Source organism: Octopus bimaculoides, chromosome 24 (genome assembly GCF_046866305.1).
Source record: "Octopus bimaculoides isolate indiv1 chromosome 24, ASM4686630v1, whole genome shotgun sequence".
Taxonomy (NCBI): Eukaryota; Metazoa; Mollusca; class Cephalopoda; order Octopoda; family Octopodidae; genus Octopus; species Octopus bimaculoides.
This window is the reverse complement of record NC_142951.1, coordinates 21220906-21230316: the sequence shown is the minus strand read 5'-3', so window position 1 is coordinate 21230316 and position 9411 is coordinate 21220906.

The following is a 9411-nucleotide window of genomic DNA, read 5'->3' as shown; positions in this document are numbered from 1 at the left end:
GCAAAAACCATACAATATGATTTCCTGGCGATGCCGTCTCTGCTCTGAGGAATCCCTGTCTATTCTGTGGACTAACAAGAAGATACTTAATAGAATTTCTAAACGACTATCAAGATGCCTACATGCATATAAAGTGAGAATGAATTCTGAGTAACCATTAACTTAATGTAATTTAATTTACTTTATGGTATGGATGAATTAAGTTCACTTTTAACCTCCCCATTCTTATAAACACCAAATAATTAATTAACTCACTTTGGGATCATGAGTGCATCAAACCTCGCGTGTGCGTATGCTTATATTTTTGCTGATGCTTGTATGAGCGTGTGTACTCATGCCATGCAGCTTGCCCGAGGGCGTTTATACGTCCATATCTGTTAACAGTTATTTTTAATACTTTTCTCACTGGATTACATGTTCGTTCCTCTTTTTGTCATCTGCAATTTTATCTTTGATCTTCTATATACATGAAGATTTTTCCTCAATCTGGCTGTTTTTCCCTTAACAAAACAAAAAGTTACATTGCAGAACAGTCATTTTAACGAGTTGTTTTTATTAATTTATCACCCAACAAAATACATCTGCACCACCGGATGCTCCTGAACCAGTTGTTGAGTGTCCCGCCTAAGAGTGTCATGATTAATAATAAATTCTCGTATATTCCATCTTCTGTCTTTCATTTGTTATAAACATATATATATGTATATATACATATATATATATATATATATATATATATATGTATGTTCATATACATATATATATATATATATATATATATATATATATATATATAGATATATATATATATATATATATATATATATATATATTTTGGCACGAAACGAATCAGTAGCGGCACAGATTTCATGGTGATGCATGCTGAAGAAGCTAAGGCATAAAAGTGTCAATGCAGAAACTAGTCCATGTAAATCCACATGTACGTAAGTTGATTGACGTAACCAAATTTGCCTTCGTTTGATTTCTGTAGTAATTACCAGTGTATTTTTGGCGATTTAATAACAAGTTTTGACTGTTATTTTCAAGCAAGTAGACATACTTAGTATGTCCTTTGATTAATTATAATCCCTTGGCTTTTTAAATGCCATTTTTGGCCTGCAGTCGGCCATATATTTATTTATTTATTTATTTATGTGTTTCAGCCAACGATCGAATGCCATGCATCCATTTCCAAGTAAGTTTTATCTTAATAATTCCGATGCACACTCTACACTGTCTCTATTCTCCCTTTATTCCGTTATTCTTCTTCTTTGTTTCTGTTTTTCTTCTCCTCTCTCCTTCACCATTCTCTTTCTCTCCCTCTCTCTCCCTCACTCTTCCTCCTTGACTCTCTCATTGCTCACACATGACCAGCGGCTATCATTCTTTCTTCCTCTTGCTTTACAAGAGATAAGACCTGTCATAGCTCCTTTCTCCAGCGTTCACCACTTTACCTCATTATCGCTTAACAGCCCTCACCGTTTGTTTTTACTGTTTTGTTCTTACTGGCTGGATGCCCTTCCTAATGACAACCACTCCCAGCATGCAATGGGTGCTTTCACATGCCACTGGCACAGGTGCTTTTATGTGTCCCCAGCCCGGGTGCCAGTTACATGACACCAGCATCAGCCACAACTACAATATATCTGTATGCGTGCGTGTGTGTGTGTGTGTGTGTGTGTGTGTGTGTTTGTATCTGCATGCATGCATTTAAGTATGTGTCAGTGTATGAATACATGTGTGTATGGTAAGACATCTGTTAAAGAAGCAGTTTGACCTTCCACAGCTTTGTTTGGCTGTGTCACTTTGGGAGATGGTGCAGAATTATGTTTCTACCATGGAGGCGCAATGAATGGCCCAGTGGTTAGGGCAGCGGACTCGCGGTCATAGGATCGCGATTTCGATTCCCAGACCGGGCGTTGTGAGTGTTTATTGAGCGAAAACACCTAAAGCTCCACGAGGCTCCAGCAGGGGATGGTGGCAAACCCTGCTGAACTCTTCCACCACAACTTTCTCTCACTCTTACTTCCTGTTTCTGTTGTGCCTGTAATGCAAAAGGGTCAGCCTTGTCACACTCTGTGTCACGCTGAATCTCCCCCGAGAACTACGTTAAGGGTGCACGTGTCTGTGGAGTTCTCAGCCACTTGCACGTTAATTTCACGAGCAGGCTGTTCCGTTGATCGGATCAACTGGAACCCTCGACATCGTAAGCGACGGAGTGCCAACAACAACAATGTTTCTTCCACAGATAATCATCAACATCATATGGTGTCCACTAATTCCTTTAACCATATAAGTACCACTTACAAGTGAATATACACCTTTGCAATTTCAAAAACAAAATTATGTATCCTTTAGAAAATCCATGTTTAAGGAAGACTATAGTGTACCAAAATAAGGTCATTGCAGAGAATCATACAATTAGTTTAATTTTAAAGTTAGTGTTTAATCCTGTCTATATTTAGATTGAATGAATGTGGTTATTAAGCTTTCACTTTTATATTATACTATGGAAGACTGTAGGGAATAAAATGTATGATTTAAAGGTTTGGTCACAGTTTAGTTACATATTCAGGAGTTGGTTATTGGTTTACTTACTCTTTACTCTTTTTATTCTTTTACTTGTTTCAGTCATTTGACTGTGGCCATTCTGGAGCACTGCCTTTAATCAAGCAAATCGACCCCAGGACTTATTCTTTGTAAGCCTAGTACTTATTCTATTACTCTCTTTTGCCGAACCACTAAGTTATGGGGACCTAAACACACCAGTATCGATTGTCAAACGATGTTGGGGGGAACAAGCACAGACACACAAACCCCCACACACATATATATACATATACATATATACATATTTACGACGGGCTTCTTTCAGTTTCCGTCTACCAAATCCACTCACAAGGCTTTGGTCGCCCCAAGGCTATAGTAGAAGACACTATAGTAGAAGACACTATAGTAGAAGACACAAGGTGCCACACAGTGGGACTGAACCCAGAAGCATATGGTTGGTAAGCAAGCTACTTACCACACAGCCACTCCTGTGCCTATGAATTTATTGAATTTATTTACCGATACTGTTGTAAATGTATTTGAAAGTTGTGGTTTCTTTGGTATGTTTGTTCCCAAACAACATTTATTTTAGTGCTGTTGACACCACCGGATTGAATGGTTCTGCCCAGATGTCGAAATCATAATGATATCCGTGGGGTAGCTGATGATGGCGGTATGTTGGATTGTTGGTATGGCTGTTTTTGTATATGTGGAATAGTATTATAACACATCCTTTTGATATATTTACATAGGTTCTTTTCTGCTACAATTTGGAAATTTAGATTACATAACCATTCTCCTTCATTTAAGTTTAGAAAAAAATGTAATTCTACAAATCTTAGTAAATGCATTTAACATTTAAAAGACAGGAAAATTGGCTATGATATTAAGTGGTCCATTATTAGTTATGCACTTAGTGGTAATTTTAAAAGTGATCTTTGCCTAGAAGAAATGTATTATATAATTACTTCAAAATTAGAATTATTCAATTGTAGAAACAACCTTACATTGAAATGTTCTCATAAATATAGAAAAAAAACATTTAAATATTTCGATAGTAAATAATGCATTAATTATAATTGCTTAATTATAATCTAATAATTTTTTAGCATATTTAATAGCTAGATAACTAAATGTCATGACAGAATTTCTGTTTATTTTTTAATTTTTCTGTATTCTACTGATGTCATTAGTCTAAATACTAAACTGGCATTTCATAGAATATTATATTTCTTCTTAACATTGTTTCTGTATACATTCATTTATTGGAGATATTATTTCAGTTCACTTTGAACTTAACTCATTTTGGATTACCTTGATAACATTGTGTTAGCATATATTTTGAGATGTATTAATTTGACTGCTATTTTATACCTTTTTTACTATATCTAAATATGTTGACACAGAAGAAATGATTGACAGAAATATATGGTTTGATCATCAATTAAAGATGTGATTTTCTCCAGTTTTGCCTTTGTTGTCATATACTCTGAGTTTCTTGATATTTAGATTTACTTGTCATACATGAGAAATTACTTTGGATGTTGATTCTATTTGAATTTATTGATATTTGACTGTTTCATGTTTAGTTAACTAAGTTTATTTAACACTGAGGGCTTTCTAGATATCTGCCTGGATTTATTAATCCTTTTTAGCTATTATATGCATATATATATATATATATATATATATATATATATATATATATATATATATATATATATATATATACATACACACACATACACACACACACACATATATATATATATATATACATATACACACACACACACATATATATATATATATATATATACATATACACACACACACATACACATACATATGTGTGTATGCATGTATATAATCACACACATGCATATGCATGTGTATATGTGTATTCATATATATATATATATATATATATATATATATAAATATATACACATATATATGTATATATATATGCACATATATGTATATATACATACACACATATATATATACATATACACACACACATATATACACATACATATATATGCATACATGTATATATATATATACACACATATATATACATACATATATACATACATATATGCATACATGTATATACATACATATATATATATATATATATACACACATATATACACACACACATATATATATGTACATATCTATACATGTGTGTGCGTATGTGCATGTGTTTTTTGTATATATATATATATATATATATATATATATATATATATATATATATATATATATATATATATATATATATCAGAGTATAAATACGTGTGTATGTGTGTGAGAGACATCTGTTAAAGAACTAGTTTGACCTTCTATAGTTTTGTCTGGCTGTGACACTTTGGCGGTGGGGGGAGGGGAGACGGGGGGGAGTGTTATGTTTCTACCACAGTTATTTTTTCCACCAACCTCTACTACTATCCTCCCATATAACACAATATTATGGAATGTCTGAAACTATGAAGCTGCTGCTGTGTTGTGAAGTGAAATCTCACTGACTAACCATCAATGTCATCACCAGCAGCACCATTACCATCAACATCACCAGCACCAGCATCAATACCATCGCCATCACCCTCACCATTATCTCTACCACAAACATCACCATCACAACCACTATCATCATCATCAACATCTCAAACTCTGCCACCCGCGTCACCATGAACACTACATCATTACAATAACTACCTACTGTCTACATATGATGTTTTCCCTTATAGAATGGATAGGTGTGGCCATGTGGTAAGAAGCTTGCTTCCAAACCACATGACTCTGGGTTCAGTCCCACTGTGTGGCACCTTGGGAAATCGTCTTCTACTATAGCCTTGGGCCAGCCAAAGCCTTGTGAATGAATTTGGCAGACGCAAACTGAAAGAAGCCCACTAAATTTTCTTTGTGTGTGTGTGTGTGTGTGTGTGTGTGTGTGTGTGTGTGTGTGTGTGTGTGTGTGTGTGTGTGTGTGTCTTTGCATCTGTTTGTCCCCCACCTACACTTGATTGTGTTGATTAAGTTTGTGTCAGCCATGGGTCCAAAGTCATAAAAAAAAACTTAGGCATGCTGGAGCAGTTGTGGACCCACTGGACAAGGGTGTTTGGTGCCGCTGATATCTTAGCAAGAAGACAAAGGTCTGGGTCTTCAGGTCTCTGGCCCTCCTAGTCTTGCTCTATAGTTGTGAGACCCAGACACTGTCTGAAACACTTAGGGAGCCACTTGAACTCCCTTGGTACCAGGACACTTTGCAGGGTTATAACATACATTTGGTCAGATTTCATCCCCAAACAACAACTACTCTCAGAAATTGGAATGTGTCCTGTTACTTGTATGACTTAGAAGCACCAGCTTAGATTGTTTGGCCATGTTGTTCAATTTTCCAATTTGGGTCCTGCTTACCATGTTCTCTTCTCTGAAGATCCGACTGGGGTGTTGGTCAGCTATGTATCTCATAGTCACAGCAGATTAGAAGGTATCACAAGTTGTTTATAGCTTCTTCTCAAGGTTCAACTAGATTTTTAATACCTCGTTGGTAGAAATCACCCGATTTCGACTCGAAAAATTGATCCAACCAAGCTCTCAGTTCTGTATCAGTATTGAACGAAACTCTGTGCATAGCATTTGAAAGAGATCAAAAGAGATGGAAATCCATTGGTGCCAAATGAGGAGAGTACGGCATGTGTGGCAGCACTTCCCAGCCATGCATTTGAATGGCTCCCTTGGTCATATTGGCATTATGCAGGCGGGCATTGTCGTGCAGTAGAAGAACTCTATGCTGCCGATTAGGTCTTTTCACTTGAATAACCATGTTGAGTCGTTCCATCTGTTGAACATAGAGTTCCGCATTGACCGTTTGGTTCTGTTCAAGCAATTCCCAGTCTCACCATACGCACAACATCGTTTTATGCGGATGAAGATCTTGTTTCACGCGCGGTGTCACTTGTTTACCGGGATGAAGCCATTCCTTACGCTGCTTCATATTGATGTACAGGCACCATTTTTCATTGCCAGTAACGATTCGGTAAAGAAATCGTTGCTGGTGTCCATGAGTTGAGCGATGACGAGCAAGCAAACTAGCGGAGATTGTGACTCGTTGATTTTTGTTGTTGTCACTTAAAGCATGCAGAACCTGTGCTCCTTTCCCATCGTATGAAGATGCTTCTCTATAGCAGTGTGGGAGCATTCCATTTTCTCTGCCAGTTCCCTTGTCGTTTCACGAGAATTTTCATGCAAAAGTTGATTTAATCACTCTTCATCAAACTCAACTGGACAAGGTGCATCTTTAAGGTCAAAATTTCCATTTTTGAACTTGGCATACCAATCATGAGTGGTTCTTTCAGCTATGGCACCCTCTCCATACACAGCACAAATGTCATGAGCAGCTTTTGTGGCCTTAGAACCTTGATTAAAAGCTAAAAGAAGGAGGTGTCGAAAATGCTCGTTTTTCTTAACTTGACATTCCATTTTAATGATCTGAAAATAAACAAAAATTGACTTAAATTAACTAGAAAAGAAACAAAATAGATTCCAAAATGATTCAAAAATAGAATTCTCGAAAAAAATAGATTCCGAAATTTAAAAACGCAATAAATTCCAAAATTTAAAAAAACGGCGGGACCTTAGTTGCCAACCCAATATAATTACTTCTAAATTAATTTTATTAAATTTTAATGGGAATTTTACAATGAAATGTTATCACAAATTTTGAAAGGTTTTTAAATATTTCAATTCTTAATTATAATTGTTTTTCATATGTTATATAATAAGCATGGAGTGGTTGGCATTAGGAAGGGTATCCAGCTGTAGAAACCATACTGAAGCAGACTGAAACCTGGTGCAGCTCCCCAGCTTACCAGTTTTCAGTCAAACTGTCCAACCCATGGAAAACAGACATTAAATGATGATGATGATGATGATGATGATGATGATGATGATGATGATGGTGATGGTGATGGTGATGGCGATGACGATGACAATGATGTTCACTATATTTCATGAGTGAATAACTATGTTTATAAGTGTCATAACGCAGAATTCATACATTTATTTTTTTATATTCTTTTGTTATCCATTGATGCCACCAAAATTTGAATACCAAACAAGCTTTTCTTAGAATACATTTCTTCTTAACATTCTTTTTGTTTACGTTCATCTAGAGATATTTTCTTAGTTCACTTTGAATTTTACAAATTTTGGATCACCTTGAAAACATTGTGTCAACATGTATTTTTGGATATATCAATTTGAATGATATTGTCTATAACAAAATATGTTGACACAACAGAAACAATTGTCAGCATTGTATGGTGAATTCAGCAATCAAAAATGTGATTTTCTCTATTACTCTGTGTTACTCTGAATTTCTCAAAATTCTTCGAAATGATATTTCGATTTATTCATCTTATATGAAGAATTACCTTGGATGTTTATTCTACTTGCATTTATTGGTGTCTATTCATTTGATATAGTTGACCGAATTCATTTAAAACTGAGTGCTTTATCGATATCTGCCTGAATTTTTAATCCCTTTTTTCTTCTTACACACACACACACACACACACACACACACACACACACATACACACACATATATATCTTTATATTTATAACCAACATACTGAAAATTTAGGAATAGCAGTCAAAGAACTACTAATTCCAAACTACAATTTTTTCTCTAATGGAGATGTCTTCTATTGGATGGTTAAACTGCAACCTTTTTCTGCGGGACTATTTGTGGCGCACATGGGATAAATTCTTGGGGAGAAATGAGGAACTCACTAGCCGATAAATTTGTGAATGCCTTTCCTTATGTGATTTTGATGTCGCATGGTCAAATACCCATGAGTATATGGGCATTTTCAGATTTATATGGGCATTTTCATGCTGAAGAGTGGAAAAGAATGAATTTTATATTCTTAATCACGAAACATTGTACATGATTAACTAAAGGCAGGTTTGTTTTTATTTTCTCTTCTGTTTTTGTTCTATGTGTGCCGTAAATATCGCCATCCGTTAGAGAAAAAATTGTAGTTTAGAATTAGTAGTTCTTTGACTGCTATTTCTAAATTTTCAGTATGTTGGTGAAGCAACTCATGCTGACCCCTATATATTTATGATTATAAATGTTTTTACCGATAAAGGTTTTTTTGCATACTGAACTACTTGGCAAAATTATTAATTATTAATTTTATTAACTAATTGGCAATCCCCTGCCCTATATCTTTATATTTATATGTAGTAAAATAAGGATTCAGATAGAATCATGTACTTGAAAAGATATGCACCAGGTAAGGTTGGATGAATCTGTGGTTCCGGCCTATGGTCGGTAAATATCAAATTGTATATTCCGGTTGTGTACACAGAGAAGACCAACCCTATGAGTATTTAGCACTTAGGGGCTGGTCCAAATCCCATTTCATAGTTGGCCTTGACAGATTCCAGCCACATCCCTGCTGTATTCTTGGGATATTCTTTTGTTTGTAAAATTACGTTTCATCTGATGATTACAGTTTTTTGTAATGGAGTAATACTCTTTGCTCTCTCTTTTACTCTTTTCAGTTATTTGACTGCGGCCATGCTGGAGCACCGCCTTTATAGTCGAGCAAATCGACCCCAGAGCTTATTCTTTGTAAGCCTAGTACTTACTCTATCGGTCTCTTTTGCCGAACCGCTAAGTTACGGGGACGTAAACACACCAGCATCGGTTGTCAAGCGATGCTGGTGGGGACAAACAGACACACAAACATACACACACACACACACACACACACACACACACACACACATACATATACGACGGGCTTCTTTCAGTTTCCATCTACCAAATCCGCT